General features: G+C 38.6%; 1 protein-coding gene across 1 annotated transcript in view; it reads left to right on the forward strand.

The window, feature by feature from the left end:
• Positions 1–19,914, forward strand: part of DPP10 (dipeptidyl peptidase like 10) — a 550,146-nt gene that overhangs the window by 59,644 nt on the left and 470,588 nt on the right. The window lies entirely within an intron of this gene.

The raw sequence follows: 19,914 nt of genomic DNA on the forward strand, positions 1-19,914 counted from the left end.
GATCTTCCTGTTAGTATTAATTTATATTTTTATGGGAATTCAATTATGTAGGGTGCTTGTTTTCAGGGAACATATTGGTAGATTATTTTACTCACAGAAGTATACGTTGATCTCATGTTCTGTGGGTTTTGAGGAAATTAAGCAGCAAACTGCAATGATGAAGAAAGAAGTGGCTATACTAGCAGTATGATCAGAACTATCATGCTTGCTGTGTGCTGAGGAGCATGTATTCTGCAGTTGTTGCAGGAGATGTAAGAAAGAAGGATTTAAAGGATGACAATTACATGTGCTTTTAATTATAAATGAATGTCCCTCTCTTTGTAGACTGATGCTGCATTTTCAAGTCACACACTTTTTTGAACTCTGCAGACTTTGGGCCTCATTTCACATGAATGTGTTCACCACAGTTTGGATATTAAAGGTCTGATATTGCAGGTCTCCCTCGGTGGTTATTTGCTTCATTCTGTCGTTTGTATCATACTCTTAATATTCTGTTTATTAATGGACCAGCAGCTTCTGGAGCAGTGCACTGGCCACCTTTCTCCACTTGGGTGTACAAACAGCCTGTGCTATGCTGGGCGGTCGGCTAAACGTGATCTTGATTCTGCATACATTTCAATAGCAACAAGCCAGCCCAAATAAATCATTATTCTCTAAAATAAGCAAACAGATGTAAAGATGTTGATTTCTGAAGCAGAAAATGCCCAAACAAAGTCTAGAAAACATTTCATTTCAGAGTAAATTAAAAGCATGTATTTCTGTCTGTACAGCCCCTGGAAATCTGACATATTGTAAATGTTACCATGCATTTCAAATCTCCTGAAAGCTACCGTCTATTATGGCAAGATTAAAGGACTGAGAGCATCATTTAAGTAAATCTCATACAAATCTGTTCTGAGTGGATCCCTCAAACATGTTGAGTAGGATACTTAAAAGATGGATATCTATCTATACATATGAGTACCAATCTTTATTCCTCTACTGGAGTTAACCTGAATATTTTAATGATAAATAGGATAAGAACCATAGCTAAAATGTGTAAAAGCAAAGGCCTCACAAGCGACTACTGATTTGATGACTTATTATTTCCCCAGCTTAAGTTACATTTAAAGGCTTATTTCCCAGAGGATCCTTCTTTTACAACTTGATTTGAACCACTATCTGCTTTAGCATATACCAGTGAAATGGTAAGCCACTGCATGCTGTGTTCTTCCATTCTTCATTCAGGGATGCTGTGTCTTCTAGTTTTGTTCCCTGTGCTCTTGCACTCACCAGCTTTACTGGGGAGCTCGTAGGCAGTCTGCTGTCGCTGGGAAAACTGATGTACTGCTTGCATTTAGTGCCCAGATCCTGGTACTTAACGTGCTGTGCCTGAAGTGCAGCTGCCTTGGGCAGGGAATTGAGACGTGCGCTGTAAGATATTCAGGAGAAAGGGGTGGCGTGGGGAATATGGGGCCTGAGCTACTGGAAAAATGATGTCCTTGAACAGGAGGAAAGGGAATGCAAGGGCAACATAATGTCAGTCAGTCTAGCCTTGTCAGGCCACTGCCTGCTTGAGTTGAGAAGATGTGTTTATGCAGAAGACCTGCGTTTTCTGTGCCGAGTGCCCAAGCCTACTGTGTTTTGGTTTTTTTTTCTCCTGATGTAGCATTTTATACATCTAGACTGAGAACTGTAATGAACTAAAGATATGTCTTTCCTGTTGCATGGACTAATTTAGCACATTCAAATTCAGGACCAGTGTGTGGCCCAAACACTCGAAAGCTGTTTAGAAGCAAGAATACTGAAACACAATACAGCTGCTTTTCTCTCAGAAAATTTGTAATTAGTCACCCAGAGACACTTGAACATTAGGCTCAAATCTTCAGGATTTGAGGAGGAACAAGAGTTCAGAGTGCAGTGCAATGGTTCTGGTTGCACGATTTTTGGAATTCATTATCAGCTCATTATTTTAAGCTGATAACTGATATTTCAGCTGAAAAATGAAGTTAAGCCGATGCCAAAGGCATAAATAAAATTGTGGGAAATGCTGGGTTGCACTGTTTTATTTCCCAGCTGAATGGAATAGCTTGCACTTATGTGGAGCAGTGTTGTATACTTACTTGGTGCTTACTTGGAGCAGTTTGGGTGAGCAGGGATTAGTTAAAGAATGTGATGCAGAAGTCAGGAAAGAAGTGAAATACTCCTTCTCAAGCTTTGAAGTTTTTCTTATCTTGGGAGGCATTTTGGGAAGGTGCTCGGAGAGGACAAGTGATGAAGTATTGTTATTTTTTTGAATCCAGGTATTACATTTTCAGAGCAGAGGTACCTTCATTAGACATACAGTTGGGGCTGTTGGGAAACTTGCATAGTGGCTAGGTTGTGCTTCTGGCCAGGCTGTTAATAATTAGAAATGGAAGGAGGACAGATGAAAGCGGACTATTGGGCTCCGTTCCAGCATCTGGCTTAACAACTGAGATGATGCAGAATTTTAGGTATTATTGAAACAAATTTACTGTATGTTATATTTTAATAATTTTCTCCACTTCAGCATGACAACAGTTTTTCCTCAACTGAGGACAAATGTTGGGTGGGGTTATAGCCCAGGGTCAGGATGGGCAGCACTCCTCAAGCAGTAGTGAGTATATACCTGATGGGTGAAATGAAACTTGTTAAATGTCACTCTTTCAGTGCATTCTTCTTCATTGCTCAGCCCTACCAAGACAGTAGTTCATTTTCTGGGGCAGTGCATTTGGTTGCTGTTGCAGAAAGGTGTTCACAGAGTTACCAAGGACAGCTTAAAAAATAGCAACACGTGTGTTACTTCATGTTATATTGGATGATCAGGTGGAAAACTGAACCCATAAAGACAGGCCCACAATGTCATGAGTCCTTTCTGGCTCTCCCCATCATTGCTGTGCTGGGTAGAGCTGCCATCAGAGAGCTGGAGCTGCCCCATCTCCGTGTGGAAGGGCTGTCTGCTCAGCCCCTGTCAAAGGCAGGAGTAATAGCTGTTGAGCTGGAAAGCATCAAGGGTATTGCAGAGAATGGAGAACATAAGACTCATCAGGGGAGAGATGCACAGCGCAGTTTTGTTCAGCTAAAGTGAACACTATCTTTTTTCCAAGGGAGAAATATGTAAAATTAATTATTAATTTAATTATAGATGCTTGGGGCATTAATATTCTTAGTTTAACTTTTTATCGAAAAGTTCAAATATGATGTCATGAAAATAGAGAACATGTCAAAAAAACCCAAATCTTGAATTCTTTACACTGAAATATATAGCTGAATAGTCTGATTTCTGACATAGGTCACAGCAAATTGTTTTACACAGACATATGGAAGACACATCGGTTTTTGAGAAACAGGTAACTTGCTTGTGTGTGCATCCATGTTAGCAACTGTAAGGAGAAATAAAAAGACCTGTGATACCAAGATAGTTTTCTCACCCTTTCTAATCCATCTTTATGACTTCAGGTGGTACTGTGCTTTTCCAGTGCATTATAAAAAATGAAACATGAAAAACAGTCTTGGCTAAATTTGAGGTAAGATCAAAGCCTCTATTTCTTATTTCAGTAATACTTTATTTTCTAAAATCTAATTTAGACAAAAATAGACTTCCATTCAATGAAAATATAAAAAAAGATCTAGTCATAATAAAATATTGAAATGAAAGCTACTTTGCACTTCTTTCTCAAGATAGAGTTTCCAAATGCTAGTAACAAAAACAGTTTATTATTAAATTACAGCTGAAGATTAAGGCAGCTGTCTGTAGTGCACTCTACTTGTGAATGCATGAGTCCACGCATGATGATGTGGTGTTCAGGAAGGCATTAGATTTCCCACGTTCTTAATAATCAGATCATATGCCGTGTTTAATGTGTTGGAGTAATGTACTTTTGATCAATACTCACCATCTATGACTATCACAGTTGGTACTGGTAAGAAAATGTCAGCTCTTTAGAAGTAATGCACTTGAAGTGGAGTAGCTGTTCGTCCAGTGATGTGATGGAAGATGGTTGTGGCCGGTTGCTGCAACTCTGGAGGAATGAGGTGGAGATGGCCCAGATTCAAGTCAAAAGTCCTTTGGGTTAACTGAAAAATGAGTACCTGGGAATTCAAGCACCACTACATATAAGCAAACGACATCACCGTTTCATGTGCTTGTACCTACAGAAACTGGTGGTCCTGACTATGCTGTTCAGACATCCTGTTTGTGTTTTACCATTCTATTTCTTGCAGTAGTGGAACATAACATTACTATTTGCTTATACGCATGTGAGTTATCTGCATGAGACAGGCAGAGGACTCATTCTTGGAGGCTGACTTTCTTGTGGCTGATGTGTACCCACAGTGTCACGTGCAAGAAACTTTCTAATATCATACAATAATGGGAATTAGACATGGGAAAAACTTTACTGGGAAATCTAGTTCATTACTCTGAAGGCTGAATCCTCATTGTCTTTTGTACCTTAGACTGTCTTGAATTAACGTCAATCCGACGGATAAGGCAGATAAGTTTGGATGGTGATGGGATGGCTTCACTTAGGTTCTGGTCTCTACTGTTCTTGAGTAACAAGCTGAACAACATCTTTCTGTTGTGGTCTAATTAGCTCTGACTTACTGCTGATGTCCCTTCTGCTCCTTAAGAAGTTTTACCTGTTGCAATCTTTGCTGTCAGCATAGTATGACACCACAGTGGGATGGAAGAGAAACTCCAGTTCTTAAAATTAGCCTGTATGAATAAGCTTGAGACTTGGCAATTTACAGAATGCTTTCTTTAAAATAGAAATAACTGTAAATAATGTGGAATTTTTCTGTACAGGATTAGATGAGTGCTTTATACTGTATAGGCAGCTCTACCTTCATAGAAGTAGAAAATAGAAAGATAAGAATATTTATTGGAGAATTAGTTACCTACTTGACCTCAGCAGGATAACAAAAAAACTTCTTATGCCGTCAATTTCTTATCATAAAATGTCTTCCATTATTTCTACTTTTGTAATGTCTTTTCGCAGGGATAAAGAACTGCTGTCACTTACTCATTAAGTAGGGTCAGTTTGGATTAAATTGTAGGTATTTCTTGAATTAAAAGAAAATAAAATAGAAGGGTAGGTCTCAGCTTCCATCTGCATCACTGCTAAATGGTACAGCTCTAATGTGTAACTGGAAGCAAACTAATCCTTTTGTAATGCTGTTCTAACCAAACCTACTTTTAAATTGTGACTTGTAGGCACAAAATATATTTAAAAATATACAAAGACACTTTTGAACGTGTAGTAAGAGTAAAAATAAGGGTTTGTAAAATGTTTTAAAAATTTAAAATAGTACTTCTGAAAGTAAATGAACACAGTGAACAGTAGAAGTATTAATCTCTTACAACGTAAAGAATTTTTTGAAATAGTATCTTCTGAAACACATAGCACTTGCTATTTCCTGAAATTATTATGTTTGTGAGTAATAACTTCGTAGCTGTTCTACCAAAAAAATTCTTATTTATGACTTTGACTATAAATCTGCAGACATATATGGGATGCACTTAGCTTTTAAGCCCATTCATGTGAATCCATTGCCCCACTAAATGGGGAAAATTATCCAAATTATACCTTTTCAAGCAGAATCATTTTTTCCCTGATGTGTATCTCTTATACGCTGAGCAAATTTTAGTTTAGAAAACAGCACTGTTGTCTTCCTTTATGTAGTGTTACAGCATAGTGTTGTGAACAGCTTGGCGTTGAGATGGCTGTGTGCTAACAATGGAAATAAAAGCAGAGTAGGAACTGGAGAGCAGTGTTTCTGAATGATTGTAGATACGGTTCCTCCTGCATTCATTCTGCACAACTGTCTTGTCCAGTCATGCTTTGCCTCATACGGAGCTTATAAACTCTTGAGGAAAAAGAGCATCTGCCTCTTCTGTATTTGGAAAGTACTTCATACAACAGGGTCTCTGGGTAAATAATGGATACCTTCTCCCTTCTCAGGCTTTCTTGTCTTCCTTGTTTTCCTTGTTTGCATGCTATGGTTCCGCTGGCCCTGTGGGAGATGTACATTAGTCAGGTGGATGAGAAGAAACTGAGCACTAGCATTTGGAGGTACATTCCAGGTTGTAGTACTGCAAGAGGCTGACTCTGGGGCTTGAAGAAAGCTTAGCCAACATCAGACACGCTGGCTGAACTTGCTTATGCACTCTATTTAGCCATTGTTACCAGTATGAGACCAGAATTTAATTCTGATTTTGTGCTCTCTGGGAAGTATTTTTAGGTGCTTATGTGATTATTTTTTTCCTCTTATTCTTCTTGACATTTATAGGAATTTCCTAGCAAAATTTATGTACCTTATTTTAAGTGTTAACTGTGCTGCTGCTCTGCTGTCGTGAGACTCCACCTGCACTACTATGTTCAGCTCTGGAACCCCCAACATTAGGATGTGGATCTCTTGAAGCAAGTCCAGAGGAGGCCACCCAGATGATCAGAGAACTGGAGCACCTCTCCTATGAAGACAGGCTGAGAGAGTTGGGGCTGTTCAGCCTGGAGAAGAGGAGGCTCCGGGGAGGCCTTACAGTGACCTTCCAGTACCTAGAGGGGGCTGGAGAAGGTCTCTACAAGGGCATGCAGCGATAGGAAAAAGGATAATGGCTTTAAGTGGAAAGCGGGTAGATTTAGAATAGATATTAGGAAATTTTTTATGATGAGGGTGGTGAGGCACTGGAAGAGGTAGCCCAGAGAAGTTGTGTATTCCCCATCCCTGAAAGTGTTCAAGGCCAGCCTGGTCTGGTGGAAGGTGTCCCTGCTCATGGCAGGGGTGTTGGAACTAGATGGTCTTTAAGGTGCCTTTCAACCCAAACCATTCTATAATTCTGTGATACTTATTCAGCACATAAGCTGGAAATGAAATACTGGAGAACTTTAAGAATCCACATCTTCAGTATCGAGGGTCACCCTAGTGGGTAGATCACGAGAAGGGTCTTTGAAGGGGTAGGATGGGTTTAACAAGTCCTGTTACTTGCTGAGATCTGAGTATCACTTGAGCCACAGGATTTTATCACAGCAAACACAACAAGGATGCTGCACAATAAAGATGCTACACACTCAGAACTGATCCAGTCAGCAGAGGAAAAATTTTCTTTTCTCATCAGTCGCTTTTAGTAACCATAATAGAGTTGAAACAAAGTATGGTCTGAAGGTTAAAATGCTGTCTGGTGATCTGGATTCAGTCCTCTACCTTGAGTGACACTGAAGTCAAATTTTGATCTATCTTTCTTTTCTAGGAGGCCATAGATGTGACTTGTGTACGTGAATGGTGAAGTGAAAAGCGTGAATTAGAAGTCTTAAAGATTTAGATTTAATATGCCATCTTGAAAGACCTTTTCTTTGAAACTCTTGAGTGCTGTAAGCATTGTTCATTAGACTAATGTGTCTAAACTTCAGGCAGTTACACTTCTTGGTTTTAGCATCACGGGAATTTCTTGTTTATATACTTATATTCTAGTCATATTAGGAGCAAGTGAGAATTTTGACATATTTGTACTCTTCAAGTTTTTTCAAAGAAGTGGAAAATCCAGCACTTGTGGAGTTTGCCTAGAAATGCTTGTAAATAAGAATTATCTCTCTACTTCTGGAAAATGCCATTAATTACATATTTGTAATATTCACAAGTTCTCAAATAACCTGTAAACCTTAGTTTAAACAGCCTTTTTCTTCATCAGGAAACTTATCTGTTAGTGGAATGAGCGGTCTCAAAGGCTATGTTTACTGCCCTACTTTTCTCTTATGCCCACTCTTCTTCCCTACACAAATATTCTTGTGTCCAAATTACTACCTAATAATGAGGATGAGGTAGTGGGCCTTAAACAGGCTTTGTAGTATGTTTCACTTAGTTGATAAGATAATGCTAAAATATTTAACATTACAGGATACCAGAGCAATCAGATCTCCTTTTCTGATTCTCAGACGCTGGTCACCATGCAACTAATGTTTGGGTTTTTGGTTTGGTGTTTTTTTTTTTCTCTGCCTAAGCTGTTATGGGCAACTTTAGGTTTGTGCTATTCTGCATATAGGGTTTTTTGACCCCTTTATAATGGCTGATTGGCCTCCTATTAGGAGACTCCTGTTTTTTTCTTAATTAAGATAGTTTCCTGATAATGCTTTCCTCAAGTGGCTTCCAAGCATTTATCTTTAATTGCTGTCAAGACAAGTGTTTTCTGATCATGCTTCTCAGATGTGGTTTCCTCATTGCTTTTCCTTAATCACCCAGTATGCATGCAACAGTAAGGTTGCTTGAATAGGTCATGTATACATTTTTGGTTTAATTTCTTTAGAATTCATTTTAAACTGCCATGATTCATTAACATAACAAATATATAGAAGTACTTTGTAATTGATTTATTAATATCTAGATTATCATGGCAATTATTTTTTTATCATAGCAAATTTTTTTACTTAAGTTCATTAATTCTCTTCAGGTTAGGTCAATACCTGAACCTGTATTTTTACTGTAGCATAAGCAAAGGTGTTGACAGCCTACAAAATAAGGTCATGTCATTAATTACCAGAGAAATGTCTTTATTTCCTGTCAGGTCAGAGTTGCAGGTGTTGGCTCTGGGTAACATGACCAGGGTGTATGGATAATATTAGTTTTTTAGCAAATTTTTTAAAGGATGTCAGATGAAAAAACACACAGTGTGGATGAGATGAAAATGTTATATGAGAACTCACGGAATGAGATGTCTGTCCATATAGAAACAGCTAACAAACAAGTAGCTAATGTAATGTAATGAATGTTTATTCAGAAGATGTTTTTGGTTTTTTTCAGACTAGTAAAATTTATCCTTTGCAAATGTATAGTTCATCACTTCACCAAAAAGACATTATCTTTTGCTGTTTCCCTTGTGAGACAGGCAATTTGAAGCCCTAGGGGCAAGATCAGGGGAGTATCACTTTATTACTTCTTAGTTTAGTGGCAAGAGAAAAAGGCAGACTGGAGTGTGGCTTTGTGAGGCAGGGTCCTGCCTGAGGCATCAGCATGCCCTCAAGTCTTTAGCTCCATCCCCAAATTTCTGTGGTAGCAGCTAAGATCTGAGTGCGGGTCCAGCCAGATACGGTTTAAGACATAAAGCATGTTCTACTAATGTTTTGAAATGAAAAGTGTTTTGGGAGAAATGAAAAGTTGTTTGGGAGATCCCTGGTTAGGACACTTTTTTTAATTGTTATTTTATTTTTAGGTCTCAAAGCTATTGCTGAGTATCAGCACTTGCAAGTACTTACCAGTCTTAGAAGAACAGGGTTCAACCAAATAATTGAAGTTTTGGAGAGATAGGGACTCTTTTGTATAAACAGAACGTGGATAAAATACTTGGGAGTTCACAGGCTGGGTAGGCTTGTCACAGATCTACAAAGCATCTGCAAGGACCTTACAGATTGTGAATGTAGTGAAAGACTGGGAAGAAATTAGAATCCTTGAAAACCAGTGTTTAAACACTATCACCCCCGCGCCCCCCCTTCCCCCCATACCTAGCCCATGTCCATGGGCACAGCACAGCCCAGATTAATCCTCCCAAATTTCAGGAAGCTATCTGGAGTGATTATGTTGCATAGCTCAGCTTTCGTTTATGTTTGATATCCAGAGATCCGTGGCTGAATTTTTCTCAAAAAGTGCATTGCTCTCTGTGGGAAGAAACCATAAGCAATTTGCTTCCTAATTCACTTGCTTTAGATATGAGCCTCGTGACAGGTGGGAGAAGTCTGGGCCTTGTTGTCCCATAGCAGCAAAATGCCCTTCAACACCAGCCTTTTTCCTGTGGTGCTGTCAGGGAATGACTTAGAGCTTATTGATACTCTTTTATTATTATTATATTTTATTATTAAGGTTCCCAAAAGGCTGCCTGTGCTAATGACAGTGGTGCCTCCCTGCTTCGTTGTACTGGTTGAAATAGCCCACGTCTATCCTCCCCATCCCAGGTAGTCTTGGGAGCAGCTGTAGCTCCACTGTACAGATGGGATATACTTTCTTCCAGAAGATATTGCTATGAAAGTATTTGCTGTATAATTGTGCCTGTGTTATATTATTTTGTGCTGATAATGACCACAGACTATTCTGCTCCTTTTTTTTTTTTCCTCTCCTGCTTTTTTTAATTATTGTAGCAGAATTTATTGAAAAGCACCTTTTGGCTTCAGTGTCACCCCTCTTGGTGCCAACTGGATGGTCTTGTGGATTTATTTACACATTAAACACTTTGTCGTGGTGTTATTTAACTTATGCTCTGACTGGAAAGAACAGCTGTTGAAATACAGGTCTACTTTTATATCAGCATCTGAAAGGAATATATTCTTTAATTCAGCAGTGAAAAGGCTTAATAAACTGCTGGTGATCAGAATCTAATTGAATTTGCTCAATTAAAAAAACCTATTGCATTGGTTTAAAAACTGGAAATATTATACTGAAAACTTAAGCTTTCAGAAATAAATTTTAAACCAGACATCAAAGAATGTTTTTATCATCTTTCCATTATTAAAAAGGGAATCAGATTTAAAAGGGTTACACAAACGACCTGAATGTGAAAAGCCTGCTTCTGTAGCCCTGTGGCTACAGGAGGGAAGCAGCAACAGCAGCCAACAGGCAGGTCCAGTACGTGTGTAGCTGATGCACTGCAGAAGTTGCAGTTGTGCTAAAGCTGTTCTTGATCACTGTATCTTTGTACAAAGTGCCTTTTTGTTTTTTACTCTCGTGCTTTTTTCATGAATAGTAGGAACATACTGGCAGGCTTACACTGCATAGACTCTGTTATGAAGGTCTCCCTTAATATCTAGATGCAAAAAGTCAGAATATGCAGGGTTTGATTTTTGGTGGTTTTAATAACATTGCCTAATTGATATATTAATTATGTTAATGTGATGCTAATTTAATTGGAGGAAAAAGAATCTAGTAGAGCACTTCTGGATTTCTTGTCAATGTAAAATAGATGACCTAAATAGATGTCGTGCTAAGAATATTACATGACTGAAAAGTAGATTTAATTTTATTAATGAATTATTGATTTTGATGCATGATTAATGTAGTGTTTACATATAAATTTTAAGGTATGTTAACGTATTATAAAATCAAGTATGAAGAATTGCATTCTTTAGGTAAAATTGGACTTGCAATAAGTCAATGAGCTGTAATAGCTCTAGTAACTTGACAGATTAGTACAGCATAGTTAGCAGTGCTTGCAAATGGGCACACCATGTCTGTTGAATTCTACCACTGAGAATACTGTGACTTCGCTGATACTGTTCCTAAGCCTCTTGAGTGAGGAACAGAACGACATTAACAATACGAAAAACAACTCTGCCTCTTGGTACTTTCTGCTAGCTTCTCAACAAACTCTATACATGTGCCTAGCTTTAAGAATTCAAGTTGTTCACTTGAAGACTTTTTAATGCTTTGCTAGATTAACGAATCTACATGCTGCTCCAAATATGCTTTATTTTAAAATGCTGAATCTTTTTGAAATGTGGATTGACAATTACTAGTCTTGAAAATAGCAGAAGGTGCAAATTGATAGCAGTACGGATTAAGTTTTTGTAATACAAACTGTATGAACTAGTGCTATAAGCAGCAGTATCTGTAGTTCATAACATTTTGCTGTCATTATTGGTTGAGAATTGATTTGACCCTCTCTCTTGGAGGACAGCCATGTAAATCATTCAATACTGAATTTCTTGTGGATGTTGCATAATGTAATATGTAACTTGACATGTAATGGGTAAGACGCATGAAGAATTCATGCAATATTCTGCAGTAATGAGGCTGCACTCAGTTCTTTGCATCATGTTTCCTAAAAGTTACAGGCAAGTGGAGAATTCAGATGAGGCCAACTAGAAGTCTTGTAAACCATGAAAGAAGTGTACCTTGGGGGGGGGGGGGGGGGGGGGGGGCAGGGGCAGGTGGGGGATGAAGCAAGAACATTTTCACTCCTATGACATACAATATTGAAAGAAATAAGCTACCCACACTGTGGATGAGACAGAAGGTAACGGGATTATATTTAAGTGTGAGGGACTGAGATATGGTGCTCTGAAAACCTTCCCATCAACAATGAGAATAGTGAAGCATGTATAGGTTACGTGGGAAGGCTGAGAAGTCTGCCATTATGGACTGTCAGAAATCACACAGGTATAACAGCAGGAGCTGGGCTAAGTGGCCACTATTTTTTTTTAATTTTTAAATTATTTGCAGATATGAGTTGTGAACACTGTTACATTTCTATGGGAATGCCTGTGGGCTAGAGCATGATCTCCGCATACAGCACACAGTTGGGGGCCACTGAATTTTACTGCGACTTGGTGTATCCTTTGGGTTTCCAAATTCTTTGCTGTTCAGTGCAAAGCTGCCCCAGCTGTATTTAGTGAGAAGATGCTGGGAAGAAGAGAATATAATTGTAAGAATGTGATCCTGCTGAAAGTGCTTTTGTATTTGCCAAGCAAATGATCAGCGGCTTAAAGTTATATAACGATTTACAGATGTCTGAATGCTTTGATGAAAAAACTTGCACACAAACGAGTGGGGCCTTTTAAAAGTCAGTGAATTGCCAACCCATTTAAAAGATCCAAATAATTTTTCTCTCTGCTCTGTGTTGCTTCTCACAAGTGCACTGACGCTGCTGTTTCAGAGGATGGCTGTATTTCGTGTTGAGTCCTGACATGTATTTGAGCTGTCAGGTTTTTGAGTGCTCTTATCGCCTGTGCTTTTGTGCTAGTGGCACCTTTTTAAAACCTGCTTTGTCACTAATAGCTCTAAGTCTGGATGGGTAATATGATCCCACTGCTAGTGAGTGCTTTTAATAACGATACCCGCCTGCCATAAAAGAATCTGAATAGAACAGACAGGCAAATTTGAATTTGCTTCAGTGAAATTCTTGCTTGACCCTTCCTACAACAGCTATTTATTAACATTTAGTAAGTTTAGTTCAATGTGAATGCTGAGATTTGCTGAGGTTTCACAGAAAAGGAGACACTTCAGCTGCTCAAGATTAAACCCAAAATATGCCTGAATGCTACAATTTTAAGGGCTGCATTGGCACTGAGTTACCTGGTTGCTTGAAAGCTGGTGGTTTAGCACTGCTTTTGTCAGGTCTGTGATAAGGTTTGCATATTTATATCAATATGAGTTCTTCAGAGAATGTTTAGAGATTTTTAATTTTTTTAAAGAGAAATGACATTTAAATCTGTAGTTGTGATACATAACTGATGAAAGCAAAATCTGTGTTTTAATCTGGCTGGAAACAAGTCCTGATTCCCATGAAATGCTCATGTTGGGTGGCTTTCAACTTGACGCATGTCTATGGCCTGAAGTTTTGGGGTCAGGGGCATGGCACTGTTCTGCATTGGCTTGGCTGCTCTCCCTGAAGATGCTGGAAGCAGAAGCAGCCCAGGGCTGCTGCTTTTCAAAATCTGCCAAACTTTGGGCTTGCCCATGCTGTGCTTTGGAGTGCAATGCATAGATTTCTGAGCTCGTGAGTAACCCAGCTTTGGAGGTGAAATCGGTCTGAGTGAAGCTGTGACTGAGCTGCTAAGTCCTGCTGGGAGAGAAGCTAATTACCTGGTATAATACTGATAATAAAATAATAATAATAATAATTTTTTTTAAAAAAAGTTAATAGCTTTCACGTCCTGAACTAATAACAACTCAGTACTGCATTGAGCTGTATGGTTGTACTGTAGTAAGTCTGAACTCCTATTGGGATCTTTGCCTATTGCTCTATTACATCTTGTAAATTCTCCCTTTATTCCTTTTCTGTTTGAAGATGACCTAAAGTTTTAGTACTTTCTGGTTTCTAATACCCAGGGAGTTTGTCTGTCAAAAGGAAAAGTAGCATTAAATTAAAACACAATTATAGCTCCTTCACTTCTCTCTGGACTAGGAAACACTAAACATGAAACTAAAAACTAGTCCTCTTTAACAATAAGATACATATTTCTGAAAAATATATTATGTGTTAAATAACAGTAATGTTCGGAATATTCAATTTTAATGTGAACTGTAACTGTGATTTGCAGTGTCATCTGGTGCAATTTTTCTTTGTTACTAGTTACTCGTTCCAGCCAGCTAGTATGTCATGTGTATTATGACACAAACTTTAAAATAAAATACACACGTGAGTGTTTCAGTTATTCTGGAGCCTCTGTATTTGCTTATCATTAGTTTTACATACTTGGAAGAGCAAAAACTTATAGCTGTATGAAAATTTTTTGAACATTGTAAAACAGACCTCCTCAGTGGATAACGCATGAATTGCAGTTCATGAATTGAGGATAACTAGTAAAACTCAGCTTATGGTGAATTTGGAGATTAACAAGTTGCTCTGGGTCACTTCCAGAGAGTATTTAACCCTTGTGAGAATCAAACAATTTAGAGATGGAAAACAACTTATTGAAAGGGAGGAATTAAGCTATTAAGATTGTCTTAGTCTTGTTTTTGGCAGGTTATCATTTCCCTGGTGGTACAGTAGGTTAGGGTTGCTGCAGTAGAAACAAATGGTAATTGGAGCCTTGGAATTGACTTGTGAGAGCAGTGAAGAAGGGTGGGTGTGCAAGTTTCTGTCTTTGCTCAACTACAAATACAGCTCTGGAGTTTATGAATATGTAAGCTCAACGCATGCCACTCCGAAGCTGTGAATGTGTTGACCAAAATCCTCTAACTTTTGTTCTCTTGCCAAATATCTGTATTGCTAAGGGTAGGAAAAGGAGAGAAGTTTGCACATTCTACATCTCTGTAAGTGCTGCTGGATTTTTTATTTTGTCCCGTCTGCTTTCCCCGCCAGAGCCTTGCTTTTTTCTCTTGCTCTGCAGTTGGAATCCCTATGGAGGCTGCTCCATTGTTGCAGAGAAATGGTTCTTTAAGATGCTTTTACCTTCTGGTTATTTTTTCCTTGTTTTCTTTTTCCCTTTAGGTCCCCATTTTCCCCTACTACCTGTAGCATAAACACTTGTTTGCTTCTGTGGCCTGAAGCTCTGTTTACTTCCTTGTAAGGGGAGATAGTATTGTCTTTCTTTTCCTAACATGCTGTCAATCTTTATCTTCTTCCAAGGCCTTTCACTTGATCTTTTTACCTCACAGATATTTTTCTTTCAGCTACCTGAAGTTTCTTTCCTTCCTGCAGTACTCATAGGTTCCTTTAAACCCTGCTCTTCTCAGTCTGCCCTAAAACCTCAGGCAACCTCCTCTGCTTTCCACTGCTTCTCTGCTTTGCCTCTGTGCCCTCTGTGCAGTGCTGCTGCAAGGACCCTGAGCTGGCTACTCATCCTCTCCCTCTGTGACTGGGCGTCTTGGAAACTCTGCAATCACTTTTTCTGGATTTTGGATGAGTGTATATATATATTGTTTGATGTACTCAGGGCTTATGGCTAAGCTAGGCACAACCTGACATAAAAGTAAAGGAGACACATGAAAACATGAAGATCTTGGAGCACATTTAAAAGTTTTGTGTACATAAGGGTCACAATCTGAGAATTTTTTCATGCTGTATTGTAATGAATATGTATGTGATGGTAACAATGTACAAATTTTTATTAAAAAAATTAATATCACAGTCACTAAAAAAAGGCAATGTCTGCCACCCAATCCGTGGTAAATGTTGTAGAACATTATTATAAGGTTTCCTAGCTAAAGCAAAAGTCTATTTTAAAGTTATTAAAGTTCTATAATGAGCTACCTTTCTAAGCTCACTGATAAAAGTATATTATTCTGTGGCTCAATATAATAATTCAGTGAAATTAACCAAGTAAGTGGTCAATGGAGCAAATGATTAAAAAGTAGAAGATTGAAAAATGAAGATTGAGAGAAAATTGCATTTTCTATTAGTGTACATTTTGTAGGTCATAGTTAAAGTCCACTGCATAAAGAATAAAACCACCTTTTTAAAGCGTGCAAAAACATATAGGAGTGCTTACATTTTTGCCCACTGTATCAAACTATGTATGTGTTGCTAACTTCATGCAGCGTATGTAATAGAAGTTAACAACCTTACATTCATCTCTGCTTCCAGTGCTACAAAATAGATGTTCAGCTGTATTCATTCGTCTTTTATATTTCTGATAAGCACTTTTATTTTAAATTAAGTATACAAATTGTCAAAACTGAAAGTACATGAGCTAGAACACCAGCTCATTTTTCATGCTTATATGTAAAGAGAATTACAAGGTTTAAAACATTTGCAAGAGAATCTGCAAACCAGCAAAAAAAGTGATTAAATTATTGAAATGGGTCTTAAGCAGCTGTTACAGCTTTGCTGCCTTTGTACTGTTTTTTTGCTAAATATCCTTAGCTGGATTATACAGGCACTGTGGGGTGTATGAATGACCAATAAGTATATACTTGAGGACAGAACATTTTTTTCAATTCTTTGTAAGAATAGTTAGGAAGATTATTTTATTGGCTCACACTATAAGATCTCTTCCTTCATATTCAGCACTGAGGAATGATCACTGTAAAACTGCTTAGTGGTTTGGCAGAGTCACATCACATGATTTTGTGCAGTGGGACAGTGCTTTCTTAAAATCGGGAGGCTGCAGGATAGTGACTGAGGCTGTTTCTAATTTTGACGTTGCTTATGTCAAGGGTTATTTTGGGAACGTGTCATAGCTACCTCATGGCCTTCCCCCGCCCCCAGCAGTCTGGATGAGCTGAGGGCGGCATGTACCTGGAGACTTGAAGGGTCCCACAGTTCTGGTGAACGTTGTAGGCCACATTTCAGTAACAGACATCTTAAGCCTGGGTTCTTCTGAACGTACCAAAAGGTTCTTTAGTATTGGCACCTTCTGATGCAGTGCAGTCTGCAGCATGGCTTAACACCAGCTACGTTGCCTTTTCCTGATCTTATCACAACTGCATGTATTCCCAGTACTCTTGAACTTTGAGTGTGAAAATAGCATCAGTCTGTTTCTTTGAAATTCATAGAATATCTACCAAGAAACGTGGCGCTAATTTCCAGCTTTGGTGTTTGCAGCAGAAATGCTTGGAAGTTAGAGGTAATCTATTGCGTTCAGTTTTTATTTGATAGGCTTCTATCTCTAGGAGTGCTAATTCATTATCTTGTGCATTAGACAAATATTTACAGTTATGTTTGCAGACTATATTAAGGCATTTTAGGACCATCTTCAGTCAATATTTTGCACGGAAACAGGATATTTGAAGAAGCAATGGGGACACACACAAACTAATGAGAATAGTAACAATAATACCTCCACCCCCGAAAAATCCAAAAAACCAAAAACCCCTCAAACCCTCCAAAATGTCCCCAAGCGACCTCCAAACTCTTTGCAGCATTGGTTTGATACCAAGCAACGATGGGTGTTCTTGTGTGAATGGAGCAGCTACTAAAGGGAAGGAAAAGACTCAGGGTTAGAGATTCTGGTAGAGGGGATGTCAGTGCAGATATGTTTGGAAATCAGCAGGAGCTGTAACTTGATGGGCTAGGCTATTTCTTTTAAACGCTAGCTGCTCTTAAATATTATTGTTACTCAGATATTCCTTTTGACTTCATAATGCTGGTGGTGATAAGCAGCAGCTTAGAGACTCTCAGGTGTGCATTACTGTCATTTGTTGGCTGTGCTTACAGTGTTGGCCTCATGCAAGGACAGTGGTACAGGCTTGGTTTATATCATCTTGGATATTGCTTCCTTGTATTGATACCTGTATCTGGATCTTTGCTTTCATCCTGTGGCTGGAATATTTTTAACTTTGCGTACTTGCACCCGAGAGTAATTTTTGGCTCTGTGCATAAATTAATGACTTGGATTTCATCAGTGTCAGGCTTCCTTAATTTCTACTGGTGTCAGTGGAAATCATTTGAGCTTAACACTGCTGAATTTCCAGCCATTAACTTTAAATATGTAAACAATTGTCCTCAGGCAATTGGGTGTAAATGCAATGGCTTGAGTTTTGTAACACTAGTTCTATAACCAATTAAGGACTACTACTCAACAAATTTGGCATTATTAATTTCGTTTAACTAATATTTACCAATATTTCAACACTATAGGTAGTACATGAGACTCTTTGAAAGTCTTGGTGTATTCAGTTTTCATAATTAAGTATGATTTTTGCAGTTACCTTTAATATCCCAACTTGGGGACCTCAATTGAATCTAATTATGTTTCAACTGAAAATAAGATATTCCACAGACTGAAGCTGTAGATCAGGGCTCATTACTAAAGCAGCTCATTATTTTTAATGAGCAACTTCATTATATCTGATTCTGCAGAGAACAAGACATAATTCTGTTGATGCAGGGGAGCTTGTTAAATTTTGGTAGCCAGCAGCATATGACTAACAGCCTGAACTGGGCAACAGAGATTAGTAGGGTTAAAGAAACTACCTCGTAGAATTCTAGCCTATCCCCACAGGGACTTACAACAGTCAGTCTACAAAATAATTTTCTGTTTCTTTTCTGTTGGTGTGAACTTTATTAGACTCAAATAGTTGTATATTTTCTTTTAAGTGGTCTGTTTTAGAAAAGGAATTGCAAGGAAAATTCACAATAATGTGTAATTTTCAGGGAAGTTCTACTCTAAAGAAGGTGGAAACATCTTTCTGCCAATCTGAGTGCCTGCTGGGAGCGCTACAGTATGTGTACTGTTCCCTAATGGAGTATTTTGTGTTTGGTCTCTGAATTAGCTTACAAATGTGTAAAATCAATGTACCTGACAACTGTCTGGAGAGGGTACAAATTAGCAACATATCTCGGGTAAACATACTGTTAATGCAGCATGATGCAAGTGTTCGTGTGCCTCTGGAAGGGAGCTCCATGCTGTTCTGCCGCACTGAATCTGTTGGGGATGTGCTGTGAAGGTGCAGGAGCTTTGTGCTCTGTGCTGAGAAGAGCCTGTGGCTCTGCAGATGTGCTCCTGGATTTCCATTAATGCGTTGTTACAAAGGAACAGGTATTATTAGACAGTGGGGATATACCCAGAAAATGGACTTGCCTATAAGGCTGATCAAGGCCTTACCTGTAAGGCTTTTTGTCATCTTGGACGCACAAGCTATTTGGTGAAAAATGGAAAATTTGAACTAAATTTATTAGGGACCTTCTACCTTAATTGTAAGTATCTAGGGTCATAAAATTGATGTTGTAGTGTCTCTGGCTTTTGTGCTGCAGCCCTGTGGCTATGGGTGGCTGTCTGTGGTGTGGAGACCTCAGTGTCAGATTGCTCCCCTTTCTGCCCAGGCGGAATGGAGCCAGCACCAGCCCAGCCCTGCTGATACTGGGTAATTGGGCTGGCTTTTGTGCTGTCATACCAGCACTGAAAGAAATCTTTGAAGACCTGCATGATAAAAGCAAACTGAGATTCTGCAAACTGAATTTTCGTCAAGTTTTTAATTTGGGTGAGTGAGTACTGGTTAATTGGAAGGAATTAAGACAGGCGGTCTCTTCCCCTTAAGCTATGCATCTTCCCTGCCCAGAGGTGGTAATATAAAATATTTCTGCAGGAGTTAGGGCTGCAGATATGTGCCGACTGCTCAGGCATGGGGACCAGGAGAGGCCAGAATCAGGGATATTTTAAAAGATAAATAACAAACACCACAATTTGTATTTCTTTATTTTGTTCTGGGAAGCAGTTGAATTATTTCTGAATGAGACTATAAACACCCTGAAGCAGACATAGTGCATACATTTCAATGCATTCACTTTGGCAAAGTTATAAGCAACTAAAAGCCGGGTTTTATAATAGGAATTGGCTTAGTAGGTAGTCCTATCAGCCCTGTCTATAATCTTTTTAATAATTCAGGTTCTACAGAAAGGATGGCTGGGTTGTTACACACTCAGATGGGCATCTGATTTAAAACTTTTCAGTCCTCCTGTGTTTGAAAATAATAATAAAAGAATATATATATAAAAGGAATTTGGGCAGCTGCAATAACGGATGATGCAGAAATGGCCTGGTAAAACCAAAA

Source organism: Falco naumanni, chromosome 8, assembly GCF_017639655.2.
Source record: "Falco naumanni isolate bFalNau1 chromosome 8, bFalNau1.pat, whole genome shotgun sequence".
Taxonomy (NCBI): domain Eukaryota; kingdom Metazoa; phylum Chordata; class Aves; order Falconiformes; family Falconidae; genus Falco; species Falco naumanni.